This window comes from Piliocolobus tephrosceles, chromosome 7 (assembly GCF_002776525.5).
Source record: "Piliocolobus tephrosceles isolate RC106 chromosome 7, ASM277652v3, whole genome shotgun sequence".
NCBI classification, from domain to species: domain Eukaryota; kingdom Metazoa; phylum Chordata; class Mammalia; order Primates; family Cercopithecidae; genus Piliocolobus; species Piliocolobus tephrosceles.
The window spans coordinates 146029137-146039345 of record NC_045440.1 but is presented as its reverse complement, the minus strand read 5'-3'; positions in this window follow the sequence as shown (position 1 = coordinate 146039345).

The window sequence follows — 10209 nt, the reverse complement described above, 5'->3', positions numbered from 1 at the left end:
GAAGGGGTGAAGAGCATGGACAAGGGGTGAAAGGCCCTTCATAAGGAGGAAGAGGAAGTTCAATGGAGAGAAGTGCCAGGCATCCAGAAGCCAAGGAGCCCTTCCCTTTCTGCCTTGGCTCCAGTGGGGCTGAGGTCCCAGGGTCGAGGGGGGAATCAGGAGGCTCATGGCAGGTGACATTAGAGGGCATGTTGGGGTTCAGTGCAGCCTGGTCCTGGGTTCCCCACCCCAGCCCTGCTCCCACCCAGCCCTTCTCCATAAAGTCTGTGAGGTCCAGAGGGCCATCCTCTCCTCCAGAGGACAGACACACTCTGGGGCCTGCCCCAGCGGCCCTGCTCCCAGTCCAGGTCCCTCCCACAAGGGCACCTGAGTCTTGGGGTGGCCATCTCTCGGTGGAGGGGCGGCTGAGGGTGGCTCTTTGTGGGGATGCAGGCTGGGTGTTCACAGCCCCTCCCCGTAGAGCCACCCCTAGGTGGTGGGATTGGGAGGGGGAGGTGACAGGGAGGGCAGGTGCTGACTCTGCTATTTCAGTGCTGTTGGAGTGCTGAGCACCTGTGTCTACACACTCCCTTCCCAAAAGAATCCTGTCCAAAGACCGGACTTTGGACTTTTGAGTTGATGCAGGTATGTATTAGGACTTTGGGGTTATTGGGAAGGAATGAGTGTATTTTGTATGTGAGAAGAACAGGAGTTTTGGGGGTCCTAGGTGGAATGCTATGGTTTAAAGGTCCCACCAAAACTCATTTTGGAATTTAATAATTGCCTTGTGGCAGTGTTGAGAGGTGGGACCTGTGAGACTAGGTCATGAGGGCTCTGCTCTCATGGATGAATTAATGTTGCTATCTCAGGAGTGGTGAGTTATCATGGGAGTGGCTTTGTTATAAAAGTGAGCTGTCTTGTGTGCACTCTCTTGCCCTCCTGCTTTCTGCCATGGAAGATCACAGCAAGCAGGGCCACACCAGATGCTGGTACCATGCTGCTGGACTTCTCAGCCTCCAGAACCATGAGCCAAAGAAACTTTTCTTTATAAATTATCTTGTGTGTGGTATTGTCATAGTAGCAGAGAACAGACTAAGACACATGTATATGAACCAGCCGAGGTTCCCCATGTGAACAGGCTCCCCCATGACAGGGCATCCCTTACAACAAGGCTCCCTTATGCTGGGGCCCCCATCCACAGCCCCATGTTTCAGACACGAAAACTGAGGCTTGAGAGGTGCAAGGGATCTTCCCATGATTGCCATGGAACCAGCCAGACTCCCTCTCCCCATGCCTGGTGCCCAGGAGAGGCTTGCAATGATGACTTTGAAAGGATATTGTTGAACCCTCCTGTGTCCAACTCCAAGCCCTCCACTTATTCTACCTTCTGGGCCACCTCCTTTTAGACAAGGTTCCTTGTCTAAAGGTTTCTTCCTGGTTTGGGGCGATGGGAAGGGGGCCACTGAATTTGCCACGGCTCTGTTCTGCTGAGGGTCAGAGAGCAGTTGGTTCCTTTGTTCCTTTGCCTGCCCTAGGGTGAAGGTAGGGCTCCTATCCAGAAGCAATCTGCTTCCTATCCTATCCAGAAGCAATCTGCTTCCCAGTCTCACAGATGCCTAGCCCTGGCTACCCATGGAGCCTCCCATTGGCCATACATGGCCCCTGCTTCCAGTCAGTCACTGTTTCCTGGCCCTGGCAACCCAGTGACCCTGACCCCTAATTACAGACACAGACAGGATGGAAAAGCTTCCTCCCAGCACTCCTCCCAGACACAGTCCAGGGCCTGCCCCAGCGGCCCTGCTCGCAGTCCAGGTCCCTCCCACAAGGGCACCTGAGTCTTGGGGTGGCCATCTCTCGGTGGAGGGGTGGCTGAGGGTGGCTCACACATCTGGGGGGATCCCAGCTGGCACCCTACTTTTGTAGGTAGCAGGTGACACACAATAGCCCATTTCTTCCAGGAATGAGGCCAGGATCCCACCCAGCCCTGGCTCTGGGGGTGCCTAGATGCAGCAGCCACAGGACAGGTTCCCTGGCCCTCCCTCGACCACCACCTCTCTCTGGGATGGGCTTCGGGGCTGCAGTGGCATCCCTGGTATGGGTGGGGAAACTGAGGCCCAGGAGAGGCATAAAATTACCAGCATGAATAAGATAGCCTCCTCGGTCTGTCTGTGTGTGCCTGGGCTGAGCTGTGGGGCCTTGGTGGGCAGCGGGCAGTGAGCTGTCCTTTCTCAGACCCGTCCTCGAGGGTCCTTGTGTCTCCATTCTGTGTGGCCCTAAGTGGGCATTGCTATGCCCACCCAGGTTGGCAGTCTCTCTTTTACCCACTACAATCCTGGCCCAAATGACCACATGTGACCCAGTACTGACCCTGGCCACCTCATGGGGACCCTAGTGAGAGCAACTTGGTCCGAGGATGGGGCAGAAGCCAGACCACGCGTGCTGCAGAGTGCTCGTCCCAGAAGCTGTGCTGGGAACTTGTGTTGGAACACCAGGGTTGGCTCTGCCCAGGACCTTGTGCCCTCACCCTCCAGCCTTGCTCTTCTCTCCAGGTCACAGCTCACCCTCCATTGGATGCTGACACTGACATCTTGGGCACTTCAACTGAGAAAGTCCAAAGCAGCCCTCCTGGGGGTACTGGTCCTGCCCATCCCCATCTCCTAAGGGTGTACCCACCCCACGAGGCCGCTGGGCCAAGCTCCTCTATTTCTGTAATCGCCATGGGAGCAGCTAGCATGTGCCAGCCTCGCACTGACCCCTACCCTGACTGCACTTCCTCCCCTCCCTGCCTCTTCTCAAGTCACCATGGGGCTAAGTTAATATTCAGTGTTCACTTGTTGCCACCAGCTGGCCACAGTGGCTTACACCTGCAATCCCAGCACTTAGGGAGGCTGAGGTGGGAGATGGCTTGAAGCCAGGAGTTTGAGACCACCCTGGGCAACATAGTGAGACCCTGTCTCTACAAAAAATAAATATATATAAAAAGGTCAGGTGTGCTGGCTCACGCCTGCAATCCCAGCACTGTTTGAGACTGAGGCTGATACTGGAGGATTGCTTGAGCCCAGGAGTTTGAGACCAGCCTGGGCAACATGGCGAGACCCCATCTCTACAAAAATACAAAATAAAATTAGCAGGTACGGTGGCATGTGCCTGTAGTCCCAGCTACACGACTTGGGAGGCTGAGGCTGGAGAATCACCCGAGCCTGGGAAGTTGAGCCTGCAATAAGCCCTGTTCTCGTCACTGAACTCCAGCCTGAGCAACAGGAATGAGACTGTCTAAAAAAAAAAAAAAAAAAAAAAAAAATTACACCAGGGTGAAATGCTTTTCATGGCAGGGGACTATGATCATGCTCCTTTCTGACAGAGTACCTCTATTCTCCGGAATTTCAGGTTGCCCCTTTCTCTCATCCTCCTCACTGTCCTCGGTGCAGGGCTCCACCCTACGCAACATTCCACAGGGGCACCTTTGTGTCTGTTTTCTGTTTGCTTGTTTCCTGGAAACCTCCTTCCTGGAATAAAAAACATCTTTAAAAGCTAAAATTGATGACTGAGGAACTCCTGGGCCCACACCCCTCTGGGGCCGGCCACCACCTCTGGGTAAAGCCTGCATTTCCAACTGTCAGGCTGCCCCGCTCTGCCCTCCCTGCCTCACAGCTGGGGCGAGGGGCTCCCTCCCAGGCTGCTGCTGTCCCCGCTTTCCCCCAGCCCTGCCTCTCCCTCTGCCCCATTCCCACTCTCCCCTGCCCCCTTCCCAATGTCCCCTTCCCCCTCTGGTCCCTCCAGAATCCCTTAAAAGCAAAGCTCCCGGGGAGGATTGGGCAGGTTCCCCGGGTCCCCCACCCTCAACCCTTGCCCCCAGCCTAGCCAGCCTGGCGCCCACCCTGGCCTGGCCTCAACTGCTGTTTCCCACTGCCACCTCTGTCCTCCCTCTGACCACCTTCTTCCCCGAGCCCTGGGCTTCAGGCACAGGCCGTGCCTCAGTGACCTCTGAGCTCAGCCTCCTCAGCTCAGCCCTGGACAGAACCGGGGCTGGTGGGTATCCCCCCCGCAGTGCCTGGCCCTGTCCCCTCCCCCACTGTCTGGTCCTGAGTCCCTTCCCATGTCCATGGCTGGGTCCCACTGACACCTGGCTCTGACCCTGAGGGGAAGTGTTGGGCTGTGAGGAGCCACATTGGGAGCTGGGGCTCAGCCAGAAAGAGCAGGGTCTGTCCGGCCGCTGTCCTTTCTCTGAGCCACCACCCAGTACGCAGCCTTGACGTGGGGCCAGTTACAGGTGCTGCGGGATGCTCCACGGCTGCCCCCAGAGACAGCAGCTACTCAGCCCAGGGTGTCTACCAGGGGTGGGGGAGCCCTGCAGACGGTTCCCAACTATTCCTCCAGCTTGGAGGGAGGGCCGGGCCTGAGGCCCTCAAGGTGATCTCTGGCACCACCTTTGGCTACCTCTGGATGGCCCCCTGGAACCCACGAAGCTGCTCCACCCCTTCTTCTGGGAACAGCCACTGCCTGTGAGCTCCCGCTCATCCTCTGAAGCCGTGCCCTTATCTCTCCTCTCTGCACCCCACTCCTGGTGTCGCTGCTGTGTCTTGGGCATCCCTGACTCTTCCCTTCTGCCTTGGCGCTGCCCGACGCTCCCTGGTGAGGGGTGCTGCTGCAGGCTGCCCCTGCCCGGGGACCCAGGTCGTGGGCTCCTGCAAGTTTGTCTGGCGTCTTCCCTGCCAAGAGTCTGGGCTGGGAAGGAGGCTATTTTTAGCTTCTCTTATCCCCCGTAATTATCTTGCCTGTTTTGCCACAGTGCCTGGTGCAATCCTGCTGAAAAATGTCAGTATGTCTCTCCACGCTCAGGGGACCTGGGGACGATGGGACTTACGCCCTGGGAGTGGGCGCGGTGGGTGAGGGTGTTGGTCCGGGAGCCTCCTCCGTTCACATGCTCTCCCCGAACATGGGGCCCGGCCTCCTCCTCATTCCTGGGTGAAACAAAAGGCTTGTGGCCCACTCAGACCCCTCCATCTCCTTCCTTCTTACCTCTCCACGGTAAGAAGGAAGCCTGGCACCCCGACCTCTCCTTGAAGCCTGCAGCCTGCGAGGAGCCCCTGGCTGGAGTTTGCTCCTTTCCGCACCTGCAGGTGAATCCGTTGCTGTCCAGGGCCTCCCTATCAAGCACAGATGGGGCATGGGGATTCTAAGTCCTTGCTGGTGTGGAGGGAGGCACCTGTGGGAAGTGGCCCTGGGGTGAGGCAGGCTTCGCAGCCAGAGGCGGGAAGAAGGGTCTGCCCGAGGTTGCCCAGCAGCGGCAGCTGGCAGAGCAGAGGCTGGGACCTGCTCAAGATTCTGGGGCTGCCAAGAATATGCCCCCCTCGAGTCTGCCTGGGGAGCTGTCCGGTACCCAGGGACTCCCCTGCCTCCATGCCTCCTTTGGTCCCCTTGGCTTGGCCTTAAAGCCCATCACCAGCGGCCCCTCCCCGCACCGTGGCAGCCTGGAATCACTCTTCCTGCAGCACCTGAGGCCCCAAGAAGGGACCCTGACAGGCTCCCCGGTGGCTTTTCTTGGCACAGCTTCCTCTGACCAATGTCTTCCCCTGCAGCACAATCCTCCACCCTCTGCAGGTAGAGCCTGAGCTGCTTCCTCCAGGAAGCCCCACTGATGCTTGCTCCCATCCAGGTGAGTCCCAAGGAAGTCAGCCCTGGACACATTACTTGCTTCACAGCTGGGCATGGATCCTCGGTCTCCTCGAGACTACAGGCACAGGAGGCTGAGGCCCCACCCTGACATGCCCACACCCACCCCCAGCCACCCCAGGACAGACTCGGTCTCCTGCTGTGCCTGTCTCCTCTGTGGCAGAGCCCTTTGCCCTCCTCCACCTGGCAAAGCTCCCTCATCCCCCCTGTGGTAGTCAGAATGCTCCTCCAGAGTCTCAGGATTCTCACGTTAGGCTCCCAGGCGCAGGGAACTCGAGCTACTCCTCAGTGGACCTTGACATGTGAAGGTTGTCCTGGATCATCTGTGTGGCCCGGGGTGACCGAAGGATCCGTGAGGAGGGAGGCGAGTCAGAGAGGGTGTGTGCATGGAGCAGGCCGGGTGCTGCTAGGCGACCACGACTGGACCTGCTGCGGCTGCAAGAGGACGCTCCCCTCAAACCTCCCAGGGGAACGCAGGTTGCAGACATCTTGATTTTAGCCCAGTGAGCCCCAGGGCTGGGCTCCTGACCCACAGAGCCGTGAGGCGAGAAAGGCTGTCTGAGCCCCTGAGTTTGTGGTTGCTTGCTCGGTGGCAGTAGGGGACCAGCACAGCCTCCACGCTACCTGCTCCGTGCCAGACTCGCCCGTCCAGCATCCCTGTACGGTGCAGATTCCCGGGCCCACCTGGCTGCGGCCCTTCCCCTTCACCTGACTGTGTGGCCTCTCGGAGCCTCAGCCTCCTCACCGGTGAAACGGGAAGATGAGGGTGCCTCCCCCTGGGGCTGATGTGGGGCTGGCACATGGGTCAGATAAGGTCTCACGCGATCAGCCCCTCCCGTGGGATGGTCATGGAGAGGGGCAGGTGAGTGCTAGGTGGGCAGGGTTGCCTGCCTGCTCCCCGCTCTAGAGCTGAGACCTAGGGGACTAGCCGGGGACTCCCTGTTGGAGGCTGGCAGCCCTGCCCAGGCCCCTGTGTACCGGCCTTGGGGGCTGCCTCCTTGGCCTCTGTGTCTCAGGCCCTATGCAGTCGCTGGCACCCACCAGTGCTGTTTACATGAGTGGTGATGGGAGCTGTGCCTGCTGGGGCCTCCTCAGCCTGGGCCGGGGCCATCCCTCCGTGGCCCTTTCCCTGACTGCTCATTTTGTGAGGTCGTTGTTCTTTATTTGGTGTCTCTGCATTTCCATTCTTCTCCCCTCCCCCACCATCCAGGCGTTGCTATGGGAACCGGGCTGAGGTCCTTGCAGCATCCTTGATAGATGGGTCTCAGGCCTGGGCAGGGGAGCAGGTTTGTTGGCGGGGAAAGGGGGGTGTTTGTGAAGGGTCCTTGAAGTCTTGTGGTTGGAAGCACAGGGTCCAGAGGAGGGAGAGCTGTCAGACACCCATCCCTGCCCTGCATCCAGTGTCCCCACTCAGGGCACGGCCCTGTCACTACCATCCCCCTGCTGTCACTGCTGTGGGCCCCAACTCCTGTTATCTTTGGCCAGGTTGCCTCCATCACAATGGCCTGGGCTCTGTCCCTGCTGCCTCCCCTTTGACCTCCCCTTTGACCTCTGCAGGAGGGAGCTGGCCACACAGCCTCCCCATACCGGGCCTCTGCCTCCCCACAGTGACATGGGGTGGTCGGAGCTACTGCCCATGGCGTGGTCAGATTCACACGGTGACACCAGGGACTGGCTCCCTGCAGATGCTGGATGCAGGTCCCTGCAGAGCCCTCGGCTTCCCCTCCTCTTACCTCAGTTTCCCCATCTCTGCAATGGCAGCACTTGGGCCATTCTCAAGCCACCAAAGCCACCTGCAGGTAAGCAAAGCGGAGAGAGGGTGGGGGCAGGGACTGAGTGGAGTTGGCGCTAGGCCACAGCCGCAGCCGGGAGCAGTGTATCCTCACGCTGACAGCAGCCCCCGCCTGCCACCGGCCTCCTGCCCACCCGGGAGCTCCGTGCCTGGAGTCCCAATGAGCTGTGTGGGTGGCGAGGAGAGCCTCTGGCTGGGCTTCCGAGGCTGCCGCACTCCTCCCTCCTCAGCCCCCACACTGCCCGCCGTTGCCTGGCCCTGGGTGTGGAGCTTAGGAATGCGATTAAGGGGCAGGCAGGGCAGGCTGCGGGTGGGAGGGCTCTGAGGGCCGGAGGTGTGGTCTGCAGAGAGGGGCTCTAAAGAGGGGCCTCACCCCACCAGGCGGGATCCAGGGACATGCTTCCCCCTCAGACCCCACTCCAGCCCTGACAGCATCCTGATGGCGCCCTGCCAGAGGCTGGAATGCTTCCTGCATGGGGAAATGTTGGGTTAAATATTGGGATATATTGGGTGGATATATTGAGTTAAATAAAATATATGATTCAAATTAGTTTCACCTCTTTCTCTTCATTTGTTATCATGGCCACCTCAGGCTGGCAGCGGTGCTGTCCGAGCCTGCAGGAGGGAGGGGCAGGGACACCAGCCAGCCGGGCTGAGCTTTCTTCCTGGGTGCAGGGCTGGGTTCGGGTCTAGGTGAACCCCAGATGAGGGTGGGGGCTGCATTTGCTGATCTTGATGTCTCTGGGGAGGGCCAAGTACAGGGTGTCCCTGGTGCACTGAGGAGCCCGGGTATCCCCGGCCAGCTTCCTCCCCTCTTGAGCAGGTGGCCCAGTGACCCGGAGGCCCGGCACTCTGGAGCAGGTCCTGCTAGGCCGCCGAAGCCCCAGGACAGCTGGGAGGCCTGTGAGGCCCAAGGCAGCCTGTGGCAGAAAGGCAGAGGAGGTGCCCTTCCATCTAGGTCACTTGGGGGAGCCAGCGGCAGCGTCGGCCGCCCCCTCTTCCAGCAACCGGGCTTCCGGAGCCCAGGGCCAACTCTACGCTTATCCTGTCAAAAATAGTGACTGAGCCTCGGAGCTGGCAAGGAGCTGAGTGAGGAGCTGCCTCTGCGGCTGCCCCGTACCCGTGGCCTCGAGGCCTTGGGTTAAATGTATGATTCAAATTAGTTTCACTTCTTTCTCTTCATTTTTTATCATGGCCACCTCAGGCTGGCAGCAGTGCTGTCCGAGCCCTCAGGAGGGAGGGGCAGGGACGCCAGCCAGCCGTGTTGAGCTTTCTTCCTGGGTGCAGGGCTGGGTTCGGGTCCAGGTGAACCCCAGAGGAGGGCGGGGGCTGCATTTGTGATCTTGATCTCGCTGGGGAGGGCCAGGATGAGCCGTGTGGGTGAGGAGAGCCCCTGGCTGGGCTTCCAAGGCTGCCGCACTCCTCTCTTCTCAGCCCCCACACTGCCCGCCGCCTGGCCATGGGTGTGGAGCTTAGGAATGCGGTTAAGGGGCAGGCAGAGCAGGCTGGGTGTTGGAGGGTGGGCACCCCAGCTCCCAGCTCCTGCTGCAGGCCTGTCCTGAGACAACCTGTCCTTCCCTCCCCAAGTCCTCCTGCCTGCAGCCTGAGCCACCTCCTGTGGGTGGCTCCTCCTGCTCTGGCCATGGCTTTCTCCCGGGTCCATCTCCCCAGCAGCCCTGGCAGGCGGCTGCCCTGCACCCTGGAGCTTGAATTAAAGATCCCGAGGCCTGCTCGGCCTGAGTCCTTCCAGGAGGAAGGCGGAATCTGCATTCCTATCTAATCAGCCAAACGCCAGCTGGAGCTGATCAGTTAGGCCCAACTCTCGCCAGGCCCTGGGGGCCTGCCCTCTGCCTCAGGCATCCTCTCCCCACACAGGAGGCCACACAGCCCCACGCTTTGGGCCTCTGTTGACCTGGACACCCTGATGGACTGTCCAGAGCTGGCCATCAGGGAAAATGGTCCTGGGGTCCTCTCCCCACGGTGGCTGGGGCCTTTTTTGTTCTACTGAACCCCAATCTTTCTCAGGGTTGGGCCAAAGGACCAGGAGGGGCTTGGCCCCAGCTGCTTGCAGCCCCCTGCTCTGAGGATGACCCTTCAGCTCAGAGAGCGTCCCCCTGCACCTGAGCATGGGAGGGCAACGCGGGGGCTCTCTGGGCCAGACCTCATTAGTGGACCCTCGTTCATGGTGTCCGGTGATGCCTGGGTCCTGGACACCGGACACTGGCTCTGTGGGATGCTGGTGCCCAGGGGTCCCTAGGGGACTTCCTGCTTCAGATGCCTCGGGGCCTGCACAGTGACAGTGCACAGTCCCCAAGCCTGCTTCTTCTGTCCCCAGATGTACTGTTCACAGCGCCCCGCCGGGGGCTGCCATGCCTGCCATGTCCTAGGCATCCCGGTGGCCAAGGCCGGTCTCCATGCCAGGCAGAGCTGAAGGGTCAAAGAGCTTGAGCAGACCAGAGAGGGCGTTAGCATCCTGGCCGCCCCTGTCAAAGGGCCCCTGTCTTCCATGGACTCAGAGATCTCTCCTCGTCCCCCGTGGTAGAAAACCCATCGTGACCGCACCTGTTGGACCACAGACCCCAGAGTGCCTGCTCACCTTCCACCCTAGCAGCCTTCTCCCCACCTAGGCTCATGGCCCTCCTGCTGCCTCGAGCTCCCCTAGGGCAGGGGCTGCCAGGGTGGGGTCCTCAGCCCACCCGCTCTCTCCTCTCACAGACCCTGCAGCGTCTGCCTCGGTCCTGTTAGCCCTGCCCTCCATAGCGCTC